This window comes from Carassius carassius, chromosome 21, assembly GCF_963082965.1.
Source record: "Carassius carassius chromosome 21, fCarCar2.1, whole genome shotgun sequence".
Lineage (NCBI taxonomy): Eukaryota > Metazoa > Chordata > Actinopteri > Cypriniformes > Cyprinidae > Carassius > Carassius carassius.
Window position 1 is genome coordinate 29,693,601 of NC_081775.1, and position 17,110 is coordinate 29,710,710.

At 35.5% G+C, this 17,110-nt stretch overlaps 1 pseudogene; it reads left to right on the forward strand.

The window, feature by feature from the left end:
- Positions 1-1,216: 1,216 nt before the first annotated feature.
- Positions 1,217-15,900, forward strand: LOC132097312 (probable ATP-dependent RNA helicase DHX37; annotated as a pseudogene).
- The last annotated feature ends 1,210 nt before the right edge of the window (positions 15,901-17,110 follow it).

Sequence of the window (17,110 nt, forward strand, 5' to 3'; positions counted from 1 at the left end):
TTTTCATTATTTTAATTTCTCATTTGATGTATCAAAATAACTATAACTGGAAGTAAAATTCAAATAATAATAATAAAAACTATACAGACAGATAAAATGTATATATATATATATATATATATATATATATATATATATATATATATATATATATATATATATATATATATATATATATATATAATTACAAAACACAAACTTCAACTAAAATTTTAATAAAATCAGAAAGTATAAAAATATAAATTATACAATGATATCAACAGAATGAAAAATGTTGAACCTTAAATGTATGCAAATTTGTGAATTTAAAATAATTATTAAAAATTGTAAATAATTAATAAACACGTTATACAGACATTTAATATTGTATTTGGTGTTTGATTATTTTAATTGCATTTAATGTTTTTATAGTTTTAATAAAACATTTGCAATGGGTTTGTGGAAGCCGATGTAGGATGTTCTAGCACAAACTGTGCAAAGGGGAACCATGAATCCCGGAACCTTTTATCGCTGCTGAACTGCGTCGGGCTCATTTAAAGGTTGCATAACATCATCACTGGATCAACACGTGAGTCTTTTTGAATGTTACCATATTAATATGTTACAGTTTTTTACATGGATTTTTACATGGATTTAGTAATTTTGAAGTTTTTAAAGAATTATATATTTTTTCATCTGATCTCGAGCAGCGTAAACACTGACATCCAGCAGCACATATGAGCAGATGTGAAAATATGATCTCTATATCTCATATTATAACACAGAATAAACTCGAATAAGCCGAAACGAGTGGTAGAAGATGTGTTTGTCAACAGTAGCTTTGGAGAAACTACCCACAATATCGATGTCACATTTCAACCCCAAATTTGCTTGAATAAAATGAAGCCTAGTTGAGGGCCTTTAGTATTTTTGTGAAGTGACACCTGCATGAAGTTTCTTGTCATGTTCTTGACAGATTCTCATCACGTTCTGGGCTTCACATCTATGAGGGTTTGTGTTTGGAGCTGTAACTCCTGCCATGGGCAGATTGAGAAAGAAACACAACTGGAAAGAGCAGGCAGAGCACATCTGGACAGACAGCTGCTGCAGAAAGACAGACAGATGTGCAGGTGGAGATACAAGGTAAGATGCATGCGCTATCATCATTGTGAGGGATGCAATAAGAAGCAGAAACATACATTTAACATGTAACAAAGCTACCATAAAAGACTCAAACATGTGTTTTCATGCTCGTGCACTACAAATCATCCTGCACTATTCCTCAGCCAGCTGCTTGACTTACAGTGTTTCTCTTTGCACATGTACAGTTTTATGGGAAGGATTCGTGTAGTCTATATATTTTTCCTATTCAGTCTCTGTATGAGTAAAGTTTATATATAGTATATTCATATTCAAATCTGTAGGTACAGTGTTTATGTGTAGCTTTTGTATAGTTATTTTTTTTGTTTTTATTTTATGCATAGGTTAACATTTTTATATAGTATTTAAAGTCAAAATCTGACATTAGGATATCTTTTGTATAAGTATAGTATGTGAAGCATTCATGTAGTCTTAGCTTAGATTATGTATTGGTAAACATTTATATATAGTATATTTATAGTCAAAATCTGTCAGTAGGTTAGTTGTGTGTAGGTTATACTGTTTTACTTATTGTTGTATGTCTGTATTTCTGTAGCACCGTGGTCCTGTGAGACATGACATTTCGTTCCACTGTATATCCACACATGTAGCGGGATAACAATAAAGCTCAACTTGACTTGAACTTGCTTTAAAAACAGGCATGAAACATTGGGAAAAAAGCAGCATGCAAATTGCAAAAGGACTTAAATGCAACACAGTTTATTACGGCAAATGTAGTATTCACTGTAAATGACCCTAATTGAGTACAATTAAAATGAACATTTTTGTGCATATTTACAGGTGAACGTGAATGTTTGTTTTTGTTATTCGTTTATATATAAGTTTCTTTTTATTTCTTAAAATTCATTAAAGTAATTTAGAAAATTTGTTTAAAATTGCAAAAAAAACAAAGCATTATCATTATTCTCTCTGCTACTATTAATAAAAATGTAATAATTTTTTTTGTCTTAGGTTCAGCTGGCCGAGTCGGAGCGCAAACTGCTTTACACCACATCAATGTGTGTGCTCGCAGATCTGTGAAAGAAGATCAGGAGACTGATTCAACCCCCGTCAGGATCAGCAGTCTGAGCAGAGCAAACAGAAAGAGAGGAAGAGCGCTGGAGGAGGAAGAGGGATCTGAGACATCAGAGTCATCAGAGGAGGGAGAACCCTCAGAAGATCTGCAGCTGCTGAGAGAGGAGGCCAAACAGAAGGAAACCTGAAAGTGAAAGAGGAAACGCAGAAGAAACCTGCAGTGTTTATTCCTGTGGATCGACTGCCCGAGATTCAGGTACAGGAATCAGACTGGTTTAAAGTGTGTGAGGGTCAGAAGAGTTTTAATACAACGATTGCATTATATTATATTATATTATATTATATTATATTATATTATATTATATTATATTATATTATATTATATTATATTATATTATATTATATTATATTATATTATATTATATTATATTATATTATATTATATTATATAGACCACACTGCAACTGATTTTGAAGAAAACTGGTCACAAACAAGACTTTTTTCATTATTGTTATTATTTTATTTATTTATTTATTTTAGTATGTTTCACATTTTATATTATTTTATACTATGTTATATTTGTATTGTATTATATTATACTATATAGACCACATTGCAACTTATTCTAATGAAAACTGGTGACTTAGACATTTAGTGATTACAAACTAGAGTTTTTTCATCATTATTGTTATATTTATTATTATTTTATTTATTTATTTATTTTAATTTGGTGTGTATCACATATATTATATTTATATTTACATTGTATTATATTGCATTATATATTATATTTATATTGTATTATATTATATTACATTATATTTTATATTATATTATAGTATATAGACCACATTGCAACTGATTCTGAAGAAAACTACAAATTAGAGTTTTTTCATTATTATTATTATTATTTTATTCATTTTAATTTGGTATGCATCACATATAGTATAGTGTAGTATAGTACAGTATATTATATTTCAGGTTTTGAAATGTTTCTCGCTGTGAAAGTTCAGTTTGGACCGCAGGGAAACAGCACGTACATGTAGATAATGATGATGATTTATAAATAGATGAAAGTTCAAATATGATCTCTTCACTTGAAGTACTCTTAAAACATTAATTATGCCTTGTAATGCACTTTATAATGCATTTCATTGTCTCCTTAATAATTGTAACTACAGTTTGAATGCATTGTAATCCTTTATTTTACAACTTTAGAAAGCATAATGTATTAAAACGTAATGAGAGATATGTATCATGGAAATTATGAATAACTATACCATGTTGTCACTTGGATTTGAATCATTTTGGTTTGATACGCACAGATCCGATTCAGTTCTGAAGCACCGTTCACTCGTAACCTCTTGATTCTGCCGTTCATAATCCAGTTATCGATTGACTTTGCATTTGTTACTTGCGTTTGGCCGTTGGTTTTGGACTCTGTAATTGTTGATGTGGATTGCAGGATTCTCTTCTGAGGTTGCCGATCCTGGCGGAGGAGCAGGTGATCATGGAGGCGGTGAGAGAGAATGAGTGTGTGGTGTTGTGTGGAGAGACGGGCAGCGGGAAAACCACACAGGTGCCTCAGTTCCTGTACGAGGCGGGTTACGCCAGGTAACCTCGTCATACTGTGCCCCACGAGCCGTTGCCTGTTTTTTGTTCTCGTTAGCTTCTCTGTTCCTCAGCTCTGGGGGTATTATTGGTGTGACGGAGCCCAGGAGAGTGGCGGCGATCAGCATGTCTCACCGTGTGTCCACAGAGATGAATTTACCCAGCGGGTATGACATCTGTGCAGTGAAGAAATAAGCTACTTCTGGCCATACAGTGATGTTAGCTCGCTTAAAAGCTGTTTTTAGGCTTGACATGACCGTATCAAACATATTAAAATCACAGCCTTGAGTAGCTGTATAATAACAGATGATATTATTAAATATTAGATCAGAGTTAATATAGAAAGATTATTGTTCATTCTATTAATTATCATCAGTATTATCGCAATTGTTCATTATCGCTATTTAAAGATACATTGCAAATAATCAGATTTGGTACATACAGTATATAATTCAAGTGGCGTTTATGCAGTTTTCATCTGAGCATGAGTCAAAAAATACAGAAACATTTGTACAATTTAAAATGACTGTTTTCTATTTGAATATATATTAAAATGTAATTTATTCCTGTGATGTGCAGCTGTATTTTCATCATTCCTCCAGTCTTCAGTGTCACATGATCTTCAGAAATCATTCTGATGTGATGATGTGTTGCTCGAGGAACATTTCTGATTATCAGTGTTGAAAACATTTTTTTAAATATTTTTTTCAGCGTTTCTTTGATTCATCCAAATAGCCATGCAGGCATTTTTAGTCTTAAAATGTATCTCATGTTGACTTTAACCTGCTCTGTTAACGTGTTTGTGTGCATGCCAGCAGTTATTTTAGACCTTTACAAACATCCTGCATGAAGTCTGAACAGCTTTAATGCCAAACTGAAATGTGTGTGTGTGTGTGTGTGTGTTAAGGGTGGTGTCTTATCAGATCAGGTACGAGGGGAATGTGACAGAAAACACAAAGATTAAGTTTATGACAGACGGTGTCCTGTTGAAAGAAATTCAGAAGGTAACACGCACGCACAAACATGCACCATGTATTACATTGTTTTTACACAATACTATAGTGTATTATACTTAAATGAGCAAAGTTTACACACTAGCTCTCAAAGAAAGCTTTTGTGCATCTTAAACCCATTTTTAGCTGCTGAAAAGAGAAGCTGCAAGAGAGCCACTGGTATATTTCTGCTTGTTTGATGATGCATCTTCTGTCTCTTAATATCCTGTCACGATGCATGTTTTTGCAGGATTTCCTGCTGCAGAAATACAGCGTGATCATCATAGATGAAGCTCATGAGCGCAGCGTCCACACTGATATCCTCATCAGCTTCTTGTCACGCATCGTCCCACTCCGTAACAAGGTGACACACGTGAACATGCTTGATGGTCAGGTTAACGCTGTGAGGCTGGCATGTTAATAATGCGCTCTGTGGTTCACAGAAAGGCTTACCCATGAAGCTGATCATCATGTCAGCCACGCTGCGTGTGGAGGACTTCACTGAGAACAAGAGACTCCTCCACCGGTCATCAAGGTGTCTGATTTGTTTACACGAGCATGTTTGTGTCATTGGCATGAAGTAGGGTCCAATGAAATCTGTATTTGTTTGTTTCTCAAATTGCATTTGACTTTTTCCCAAATTCAGTTGTTTCATTTTTATTAAAATGCTTATAATTTTAGTAATCAAAAACCATAACTTATACAATTTAACAGCAATTAATTAATTAAAAGTTAATGAATTCCATTTTTCCTCGTTTTTATTTTAGTTTTTTTTAAAATTCAGTTTTTTTTTTTTTGCTGTTAACATTTTTCTGGATTTTTTTTTTTTTTTTGGTTTCCATTTGAATTGTTAAATGTAATTTTAGGAATAAAAAAACATGAATAATTTTTGAAAATAATTAATTTATTGGCACCTATGCAATCAGTAACATTTTTTTACCGAAATTCCATTATGTGTTCCTCAAATTAAAGAGTTTTCCATTTTAAGTTTCTTGGATTCCATATGGTAAATTCTGAATAATCAAAAAGCATGTCTAATTAATTCAGTTAATAAAACTTAATAATAAGTAATTTATTGCCATAATTATTACAGCCGTCTAATTTTTTACAATTATAGATTCCTATGAAATGAAAAAAAATTCTGTACGTATGATTTAATACAAATGTATAATCAAAAACTGTAGAAAACATATGAAGGCATCAGGTGTGTCTTCTGCAGATTACGATAAATTAAACCTATTTTAGGAAATATTCTGTAGGTCATCAAAATAAATCATCAGACACTTTCTTAACTGGAAGTTTAGTTTAAAAATAAAATCAACCTAACAATAACCAATAGAGTTATTTTCAATGTCCTGTATAAGTTGGTGTTAGGTCATCACCAAAAATCCCCCCCCAAAAAACTAACTTTGAAATATTCTAGGATTGTTATTTTATGCTTGTAAAAATAGAACTTTAAACAATATTCTTGGAACATTATTATGGAATTCCCAACAAACGCTATCAGGAACCAAACACTAAGACACTTTTATATGCAGATAACTTCTGTTATGATCAAGAAAAATAGCGTTGTCACATAACCGACTGTTTTAACACCGTTCATGTGTGTGTATAGGTGTAGGCCCGTCAGTTTGCGGTCACGGTTCATTTTAATAAACGCACACCAATGGACGACTACACTGGAGAAGCTTTCCGTAAGATCTGCAAGATCCACCGCATGCTGCCGCCAGGTCGCTTAAACACACAGAAACAAAGATACATGATATGCACAGATGCATGCAGGGATCTAAACACGTGTGTGTGTGTGTGTTGTTGTTGTAGGTGGCATTCTGGTGTTTCTGACGGGTCAAGCGGAGGTTCATTCTGTGTGTCGCAGACTGAGGAAGGCCTTCCCTTACAGACTCCAGCGAGAGCACACAGGTGCACGGACACATCACACAGAATCACACAGGAATCACGAACCACACATAACGCTGCTATTAAAAACTCCATACACAGTACATTGTATTTTTAAATGTTAGTTAAAATCCCTTAAAGGTTATTAAAAACTGAAGTGTGTGTTCTTTCAGATTCCACGGAAACAGAAGAAGATCTGAAGTCTAAAAGAGCAAAGAAAAAGAAGAACGTGGTATGATGACTGTCATCCCGCTAACATAAACTTATTCTAAGAAGGTCTCCCTTACGTTTCTGAATATATTATTTCTGAGCGTTCAAAGCATCCAGTTTTTTAAATGTTTGAAGTGTTTCTTTTTTTTCAGATGTTAAAGGAACATTCCATTCACAAACATTTTGCAAACATTAAAAAAAACATATATTTCAGGAATAAAACACTCTTTTCTCTTGGGCTAGCTGAGAAAGTTTCCTGTTGGCTGGGTTTGTGTGGTACTTTTTGACCTGAAGTGTGTGTGTGTCTTCTCTCTCTCTGTCCGATCCAAATAGATTTGAAATGCTTTACAGTAAAGGTGTTAATTGTTAATATTAGGTACAATGAACTAATTATAAACAATACAGCGTTTCACATCATTTACTCATGCACTTTTGAAAGTTCTGGTATATGTTAAGGATTTTTTTAATGTTAGTAAATGCACTATGAACTAACATAAACAATTAACGATTGTATTTTTATTAGATTACATTAACAAGGGTTAATAAATGCTGTAATAGTATTTTGTTCATTTCTATTGTAAAATTATGAATGAAAATGAAGTGGTGTAGTCAATAGGGTTGCAAAGGGGTGGAACATTTCTGGAAACTCAAAAAATCCCTGGAAAATTCCCAAAAATCCTGGAAATTTCTGGAATGTTTCCTAAATTTACTGGAAATGTTCCACCTTTTTGCAACCCTAGTAGTCAATAATGTAGCTTATTACAGGTTATTTGACACTATTTATTAAAACCGTATGCAGTGTCCAGTATATTTTGTTCAAGAAGTGTGCTGTATACTCAACACGGTTACAATCTCTGTCTCAGGCGCTCCCAAAGATGAATCTGGACAGTTACTCGGCTCTGCCCGTGGATGAGAGGGGTGAGGATCGGCAGGATTTTAATGAGGGTTCAGACCTGGAGCTGGAGCTGGGAGATCATCCGGACGTCGATCACGGTGAGAGACTCTTACACAGATATGCAGCTGGGTTTGATCTGTGCTTGACTGGATGTGTGTGTTAATGTGTGTGTGTGTGTGTGTGTGTTCAGAGGAGAAGGCCGACCCATCCATCCCGCTGTATGTGCTTCTGCTCTACTCTCTGTTGGCGACTGAGCTGCAGGCAAAGGTATGTGCCTTACTTCAGTGGCCTTCATTTACTTTATTAAAATACAATAGAGCAATAGATACTATTTAATATTATAGGATAAATAAATATAATTTTCTGAAAATAATAATATAAGCAATTTGTATATATATATATATATATATATATATATATATATATATATATATATATATATATATATATATATATATACATTTTAAATGTGTACTTTAATATATATACTTTAAAAAAGAAATATATATATATATATATATATATATATACAGTACAGACCAAAAGTTTGGACACACTTCTCATTCAAAGAGTTTTCTTTATTTTCATGACTATGAAAATTGTAGATTCACACTGAAGGCATCAAAACTATGAATTAACACATGTGGGGAAGTCGTGGCCTGGTGGTTAGAGAGTCGGACTCCCAATCGAAAGGTTGTGAGTTCGAGTCCCGGGCCGGCAGGAATCGTGGGTGGGGGGAGTGCATGCACAGCTCTCTCTCCACCCTCAATACCACGACTTAGGTGCCCTTGAGCAAGGCATCGAACCCCCAACTGCTCCCCGGGCGCCGCAGCACAAATGGCTGCCCACTGCTCTGGGTGTGTGCTCACAGTGTGTGTGTGTGTGTGTGTTCACTGCTCTGTGTGTGTGGACTTCGGATGGGTTAAATGCAGAGCACAAATTCTGAGTATGGGTCACCATACTTGGCCGAATGTCACTTCACTCATTATATACATAACAAAAAAGTGTGAAACAACTGAAAATGTGTCATATTGTAGGTTCTTCAAAGTAGCCACCTTTTGCTTTGATTACTGCTTTGCACACTCTTGATGAGCTTCAAGAGGTAGTCACCTGAAATGGTCTTCCAACAGTCTTGAAGGAGTTCCCCGAGAGATGCTTAGCACTTGTTGGCCCTTTTGCCTTCTGTGTGCGGTCCAGCTCACCCCTAAACCATCTGGATTGGGTTCAGGTCCGGTGACTGTGGAGGCCAGGTCATCTGGCGCAGAACCCCATCACTCTCCTTCTTGGTCAAATAGCCCTTGATGCCTTCAGTGTGACTCTACAATTTTCATAGTCATGAAAATAAAGAAAACTCTTTGAATGAGAAGGTGTGTCCAAACTTTTGGTCTGTACTGTATATATATAGACAGTCGTGGCCAAAAGTTTTGAGAATTACATAAATATTGGAAATTGGAAAAGTTGCTGCTTAAGTCCTTCTTTGCCATGAAAATTAACTTAATCCCAAAAAAACCTTTCCACTGCATTTCATTGCTGTCATTAAAGGACCTGCTGAGATCATTTCAGTAATCGTCTTGTTAACTCAGGTGAGAATGTTGACGAGCACAAGGCTGGAGATCATTATGTCAGGCTGATTGGGTTAGAATGGCAGACTTGACATGTTAAAAGGAGGGTGATGCTTGAAATCATTGTTCTTCCATTGTTAACCATGGTGACCTGCAAAGAAACGCGTGCAGACATCATTGCGTTGCATAAAAATGGCTTCACAGGCAAGGATATTGTGGCTACTAAGATTGCACCTAAATCAACAATTTATAGGATCATCAAGAACTTCAAGGAAAGGTTCAATTCTTGTAAAGAAGGCTTCAGGGCGTCCAAGAAAGTCCAGCAAGTGCCAGGATCATCTCCAAAAGAGGATTCAGCTGCGGGATTGGAGTGCCACCAGTGCAGAGCTTGCTCAGGAATGGCAGCAGGCAGGTGTGAGCACATCTGCACGCACAGTGAGGACAAGACTTCTGGAAGATGGCCTGGTGTCAAGAAGGGCAGCAAAGAAGCCACTTCTCTCAAAAAAACATCAAGGAAAGATTGATCTTCTGCAGAAAGTATAGTGAATGGACTGCTGAGGACTGGGGCAAAGTCATATTCTCCGATGATGCCCCTTTCCGATTGTTTGGGGCATCTGGAAAAAGGCTTGTCCGGAGAAGAAAAGGTGAGCGCTACCATCAGTCCTGTGTCATGCCAACAGTAAAGCATCCTGACACCATTCATGTGTGGGGTTGCTTCTCATCCAAGGGAGTGGGCTCACTCACAATTCTGCCCAAAAACACAGCCATGAATAAAGAATGGTACCAAAACACCCTCCAACAGCAACTTCTTCCAACAATCCAACAACAGTTTGGTGAAGAACAATGCATTTTCCAGCACGATGGAGCACCGTGCCATAAGGCAAAAGTGATAACTAAGTGGCTCGGGGACCAGAATGTTGAAATTTTGGGTCCATGGCCTGGAAACTCCCCAGATCTTAATCCCATTGAGAACTTGTGGTCAATCCTCAAGAGGCGGCTGGACAAATAAAAAACCCACTAATTCTGACAAACTCCAAGAAGTGATTATGAAAGAATGGGTTGCTATCAGTCAGGATTTGGCCCAGAAGTTGATTGAGAGCATGCCCAGTCGAATTGCAGAGGTCCTGAAAAAGAAGGGCCAACACTGCAAATACTGACTTTTTGCATAAATGTCATGTAATTGTCGATAAAAGCCTTTGAAACGTATGAAGTGCTTGTAATTATATTTCAGTGCATCACAGAAAAAACTGAAACAAAGATCTAAAAGCAGTTTAGCAGCAAACTTTTTGAAAACTAATATTTATGTAATTCTCAAAACCTTTGGCCACGACTGTAGATATATTATTTACATTAACATTACGAAATAGAACTATATTATACTATAATGTAAATTTATTTTCTGTTGTATTATAAATAATTTTGAATATTTTAAACTGTTTAATATTATTGTGTCATGGAAAAATGAATCTTCACGGCCAATTTTGGAGTACACTTAAATTTTAATGTAATTTAACTTAACATAAAATAGATATATCAGTTGTTTTTTTTATACATTTTATCCAATTATTAAGTCTGATCCTGTCTCTTTCTAAATAATCTGCAAGAGCTTTTGAACCACTTTTTCTTTTTTCTGTCAGTTTGAAAAACTGTTCCATATTCAGAATTTAATGTGGACGTAATCATTTTTGTAAACTGTATTTTTAATTATGAAGCTTTAATTACAGAACCAAATTCAACATTTATAAAGATAAATAAATAAACATTATCAATATGAATAAATAAGTCGTTGAATAATAGTAAGATGCTGCCAGATGTACTAGCATCAGATTGACCTCAACCCTCAGACGTGTCAAAATGAAACATTTGTGACCGTTCTCGTAGTGTTCAGCTCGTTTAGATGTGTTGTGTTGTGTGTGTTCAGGTTTTCCGTCCTCCTCCGGCTGGAGCGCGTCTGTGTGTCGTCGCAACTAACGTGGCTGAGACGTCTCTGACGATCCCTGCCATCAAGTATATCGTGGACTGCGGTCGTGTGAAGAAGAGGTTTTATGACAGAGTCACAGGCGTCTCCTCCTTTAAGGTCACCTGGATCTCACAGGCTTCAGCCAATCAGAGGGCAGGAAGGGCTGGCAGAACGGAGCCGGGCCACTGCTATAGGTCAGAATCTGAATCTAATTGAGAGGAAGGTCTTGTGGTATGAAAGTGACATAATGTAATACTTGTGTATGTGTGCATAGGCTCTACTCGTCCGCTGTGTTTGGAGATTTCAGTTTGTTTTCGGAGGCGGAAATCACGCGGCGTCCCGTCGATGACCTCGTCCTTCAGATGAAAGATCTCAACATTGAGAAGGTTTCCTTTCATCATGTGATAATCACACAAGAGCTGTTACCTCTAGCATGACAGGTATGGTTTGGTCTTATTTCTTTGTGTTTAGGTTGTGAATTTCCCGTTCCCGACTCCTCCCTCATCCGAGGCGCTGATCTCTGCCGAACAGCTCCTGATCTCTCTGGGAGCGCTGGAGGAACCGCCTCGACACGGACGGTACGCCGCATTTCTCCTCTCTCTCGTTCATCCCTCACTCTTTCCTCTAACTGATCCATTTTATGTGCTCAAAGGAAACTAGGATGACTTGGTGGCTTTTATGAAAAAAATACACTGGTGTATGAAAATCCCATTGAAATTGGATGCAATCAGATTTGAAACATGCTTTTTTAATTGTTTTATACATGATATAAACTCAGAAATATCACAGCCTTTCTGTACCTTTTTGTACTGATATGTCATGTAAAATTTTGACATTGTGCACTGTCTTATTAAATATGCACATATTTGCAAAATATTATAAAATTAGTGATATAAAGTGTTACTTTGTAACTGTCATGTTTAATGTCTAAAATACATATTTATTGTAATGTGTTCATGTAACAAAATGGTTAAATAAACATGAATATGAACTACAGATCCCATAAAATGATGAAAAATAATACATGTTCAGTTATGAAGTCCAGTGTTGTTTTAGAATTTGAGTATAGTTGAGTTATAGTTTGTATTAATACTTTGACTTCATATTTATTTTGAAATTATCCTTTTTCATTTAAATTTTAGTTATTCAGCTTAAATTTTAGTAATTTAGTTGTGTAATTTAGTTGTAATTTAGTTTTTATTTGTTTTTGGTTCTTTTAAATATATGTTTATAGTTTTATAAATGTTCAGTGTAGCTGTAAATACAATGTATGAAATTTAATGTCATTAAAAGTGCACATATTTTCATAGTATTACATATGATTGCTATTGTGTTTATTTATATTTTATTATATAATATATTAAATATTGTATAATAAAAAAAATTAGATACTGTTTTTATTGTAAAGTGGTCAAAATAGTTCATAACAACATAAATGTGAACTATATAGGTCCCATAGAATGATAATAAAAAATAATTTTCCACAAAACCCTGACAATCGAGTGTAATATAATTTAAATGTAGTGCTTTGTACTTATTAAAATTGTGATCGTTGCAAAGTATTTCAGAAAGTTGTTAAATGCAACCAGATCAGCATTTGTGGCTCGTCTTAGCTTTCTTTCATTTCTTCATTCTTTCTTAACCTGTTCCTCTCTCTCTGTTGTAGTTTGGGTGAGATGGAGAGAGCGCGTCTGTCGTGTCCCATAACCCCTCTGGGCTGTGCAATGGCAGCGTTTCCCGTAGCACCGCGGTACGCTAAGATGCTAGCGCTGGGCCGTCAGCAGGGCTGTATGCCATATATCATCACTAAAGTGGCAGCCATGACCGTAAGAGAGATCTTTGAGGACTACGACAGGTCCTTCAAACAACACGTGCTCTTCATTAGCTTCAGAAGAAAGATTAAGAAGCTGTAGCACTCACTCTCTCTCTCTCTGGGTGTCTCAGGCCTGTGGCCAGCGAGGAGGAGCGCACTCAGATGGCAGGGAAGAAAGCCAGATGTGTCCAGATCAGGAGGTTATGGGCTGGGCAAGGACAGTCGCTCCAGCTGGGAGATCTGATGGTTCTGCTGGGTATGAGTTCGATTCCATGATCACACAGTGTTTTTCAAAAATGTTTTTCTGAAATAATATTATGGCTGAAATTATTAATCTAATAGTAAATATACATTATTATTATTATTATTAATTTCTGTTTAAGTAAGTCTTTTTTGTGGCTTATTTTTAATTAACTAAAATAACCCTGGTTAGCAGCCAAGAAAACATTTCAAAAGACTCAAAAGATTGTAAGTCTTTTTTTCCCATCTAATATTTATATTGAATTTTTTTTGGTTTCAATTAATGAAAATGATCCTGGTTCTGCCCACTGAGCGGCCGAGTGAAGAGTCACAGGCAGAGCACCTTCTGTAAGAGCCGCAGCTCTAGTTTTTAGTGTGTGTGTGTGTGTGATCACAGTCACATGATGTGGGTGTGTCTCTCTCCACAGACAGAGTCAGTTGGAAGCTTCCTGCCATTAAGATGGATTATCCAGAGGGCCTTGAGCGTTACTGTTCGTAAAGTTTTTCCTGGAAGCCCAGGTGACGTTTCTCTGTGTGTGTGTGTGTGTGGGTGTCAAACCAAAACAAGATGGAAATATCAGTTATTCGCGCTACCAGTTTAAAACCATGACAGATTTGGTCATTATGAATAAAACATAACGTATGGCCATAATCAAGATAATGATGGCTGAGTGTATATTTATCTTAATTATTACATGGCTACTTACAAAATAAATCCATTACCGTTTAATGAATCTCTTCTGATCGACGAGGCTGCATTTATTTGATCAAAAATACAGTAAAATCATCAATATTGTTTTAAAATGTTTTTTTAAATGTAATTTATTCTTGTGATGCGCAGCTGAATTTTCAGCACCATTCCTTCAGTCTTCAGTGTCACATGACCTTCATAAATCATTCTGATCAGTTCTGATTATTAGTGAGGTTGAAAACCGTTTATTTGGAAACTATGATGCATTGAATTTGTCAGGATTCTTTGATGAGCAGAGAGTTTAAAAAGATCAGCATCTTTTGAAAATGGAATCTTTTGTAGCATTATAAATGTCTTTACTGGCACTTTTGATCAAGTTCATGCATCTTTGCTAAATAAGAGTATTCATTTCTACCAGTCAGAAAAATCTTACTTACCCCAAACTTTAAACAGCAGTGTAATTGCACAAATTGAAATATACCATATTCATAATTCATGGTGTTGCAGCAGAAAATGATGTATGCACTTATTCCTGACTGAATTTCTGCAGGTTTGTCCCAAGATTCAACAGTTCGGCAGACTGAAGCTCTTCTGACGGCGCTCGTGGCAGAGAAAGTCGACAACAGAACGTCTTTAGAAGCTGCATGGAAGAAAGATGAAAAATTTAAGTTGCTATGCATATGAAAATATGATTCAGGTTCATACTTTCTTGTAGTCATTTAGTGAAAAAGGATTGATTTTACCGTAGTACATATCATGCAGTGCAGAGCTGTCACACATCATTCCTTAGAATAATTTCTGAAGATCATGTGACACAGAAGACTGGAGTAAAGATGCTGAAAATACAGCTGCACATCACAGAAATAATAGAAATTTTACTATAAATTACAAAAGGACATTATAGAAGCATGTTTAAAAAATAATAATGAAAAAATAAAAAAGGTAATTGCACGTTTATATTTTGCTATCTTGAGTTTTCCTTGCAATTCTGAGGGAAAAAAAGTCAGAATTGTGAAATATAAACTCACAACTCACTCATACTTTTTTTCCAAGAATTCTTTGTACATTTTGTATTGAGTTCTAAATTATCATCACAGAATTCCTTTTTTTATTCACCATGGAATAAAAAAATACAAATCTATATATCACAATTCTGACTTTAGTTTTCAGAAATGAAATGCAAGAAAACATTTTTTAAAATTGTCAGAAAATAAATCACAATTAGCTAGCTTTATTTTCCATAGAAAATATTTTAAGGAATACATTTTTTAAGTAATACAATTTTACAATATTATTTTTGTTTTTGCTTATTTTTCATCTAATTAATGCAGACTTTGTGAGCATAAGAGACTTCTTTCAAAAATATTAAATCTTACTGCCCCTAAACTTATGGCATTGTGTGTGTTTGTGTGTGTGTATATATATATATATGCTGATAAATATCAAAATGTACATTTTTTGCCCTGACAAAAATACATTTGTGTGAAATCTGAAGTGTGGAAAGAGACAAAAAAAAGGCTTTATTTCCCTCTTTTAGATCTGCTGTCAGTGTTTTGTCAGTGGATCCCAGAGTCTCTTCATGCAGAGGTCGGTAAAGTCTGGCCACCGATGTGATATACAGTGACCTCTGACCTGTCTGCCCAGCACAGGCCTTTTACTCCGAGACGCTGCAGGATACGCGTGCCATAAGAGGTTTAATGAACAGGATCTTCCTGACATGGCATGGATGGATTCCTCTGAAAGCCTGTGGACAGATGAAGAATTCCAGTGTAAAAAGATGGCTAGATCTCACACCGTATCTGCAGTGCAAACTGGAATTCTGTAAACATCTTCAGATCAGAACACCAGAGCAAATAAATTCCTTTGTCTTGAACAACCTTGTGTCTCCATACTGTCTGTTCTGTCACTATTGCATTGTGGAGAGTGCTATTAGTGATGTCTTCAAACCTCTAACTGTATTCGAGTTGAGCGTGTGCATCCTCCTGCAGCGTTTAGCTCCAGATATCAATGATTTCTTGCTGAAGTGTGCTGGGGCTTTAGTAAGTGGTCAGACGTACCATCTTTACCTGCTGGAGCACAAAATAGATGGGAAAAAAATATAGTTCCCTTATATGGATAAAATACTATAGAAGTCAATGGCTACCATCAACTGTCTGGTTACCAACATTCTTATTCATATCTTCAACAGAAGAAAGAAATGCATTCAGGCTTGGAACAAGTGGAGGGTTGAGTAAATAATGAGAGATTTTTCATTTTTAGGTTCATTATCTGTGTAAAGAATAAACCTGAGCCATATATAGTTGACAGGGGACTCTTTTGACCCTAGAAACACACTAAAGTTCACAAAAGATCACTTTAGTAACACAAAGAAACATGACTTTTCTGGAGTTTTTGGTTTGAAAAAAAACGAAACTTGGATTACAGAAGTTTACTGTTAACACTTTTTTTTCTGTAGTTTTTTAATATTTCACCCTTATATTTATTATTTATATTTCAGATTGCATTCTTTCTTTTTTTTACAGTGTACTATACATTTTAATAACTCATTACACATCTACAAAATTACTTTTGTGACAGTAAAATATTTATTTTTATTACTATAATTTTTTAAAACCTCTATTCCATTGTGACAGACATTCCTTTCCTTTTGCCTCAAAGAAAATGAAGCCTATTTTAAGCATCAATTTCAAGACAAATTATATGCATGTATGTATGTGTGTGTATATGCATATTTTTCATAGTCTTCATGTGTGGTTTAAATGTGACTATCCCAAAGAGGTCATTTAGGGAGCAAGACAAGATCTCATGAATATTTCTCAACTTGTTAAGTGAGTTTGTAGCGTGGGCCCCTCCCTCGAGCGCTGAAATGGTGAAAGTGTTGTTTCTGAGTCACTTTCTAGAGCTTTGTTTTGTGATCCACACAAGTACTTCTTTTTGTTGTCTGATCTGCTCAGCTGTGGCTTATTTCACAACGAATATGAGTTAAATGTCAGCAGCTGCTGGGATGCGTTATGTAACTGAGGTGCACATGAACGGCCGTGGTTTCCAGCTCAAACCAGCCAGCGCTGAACCACTTCTGGCCTTAC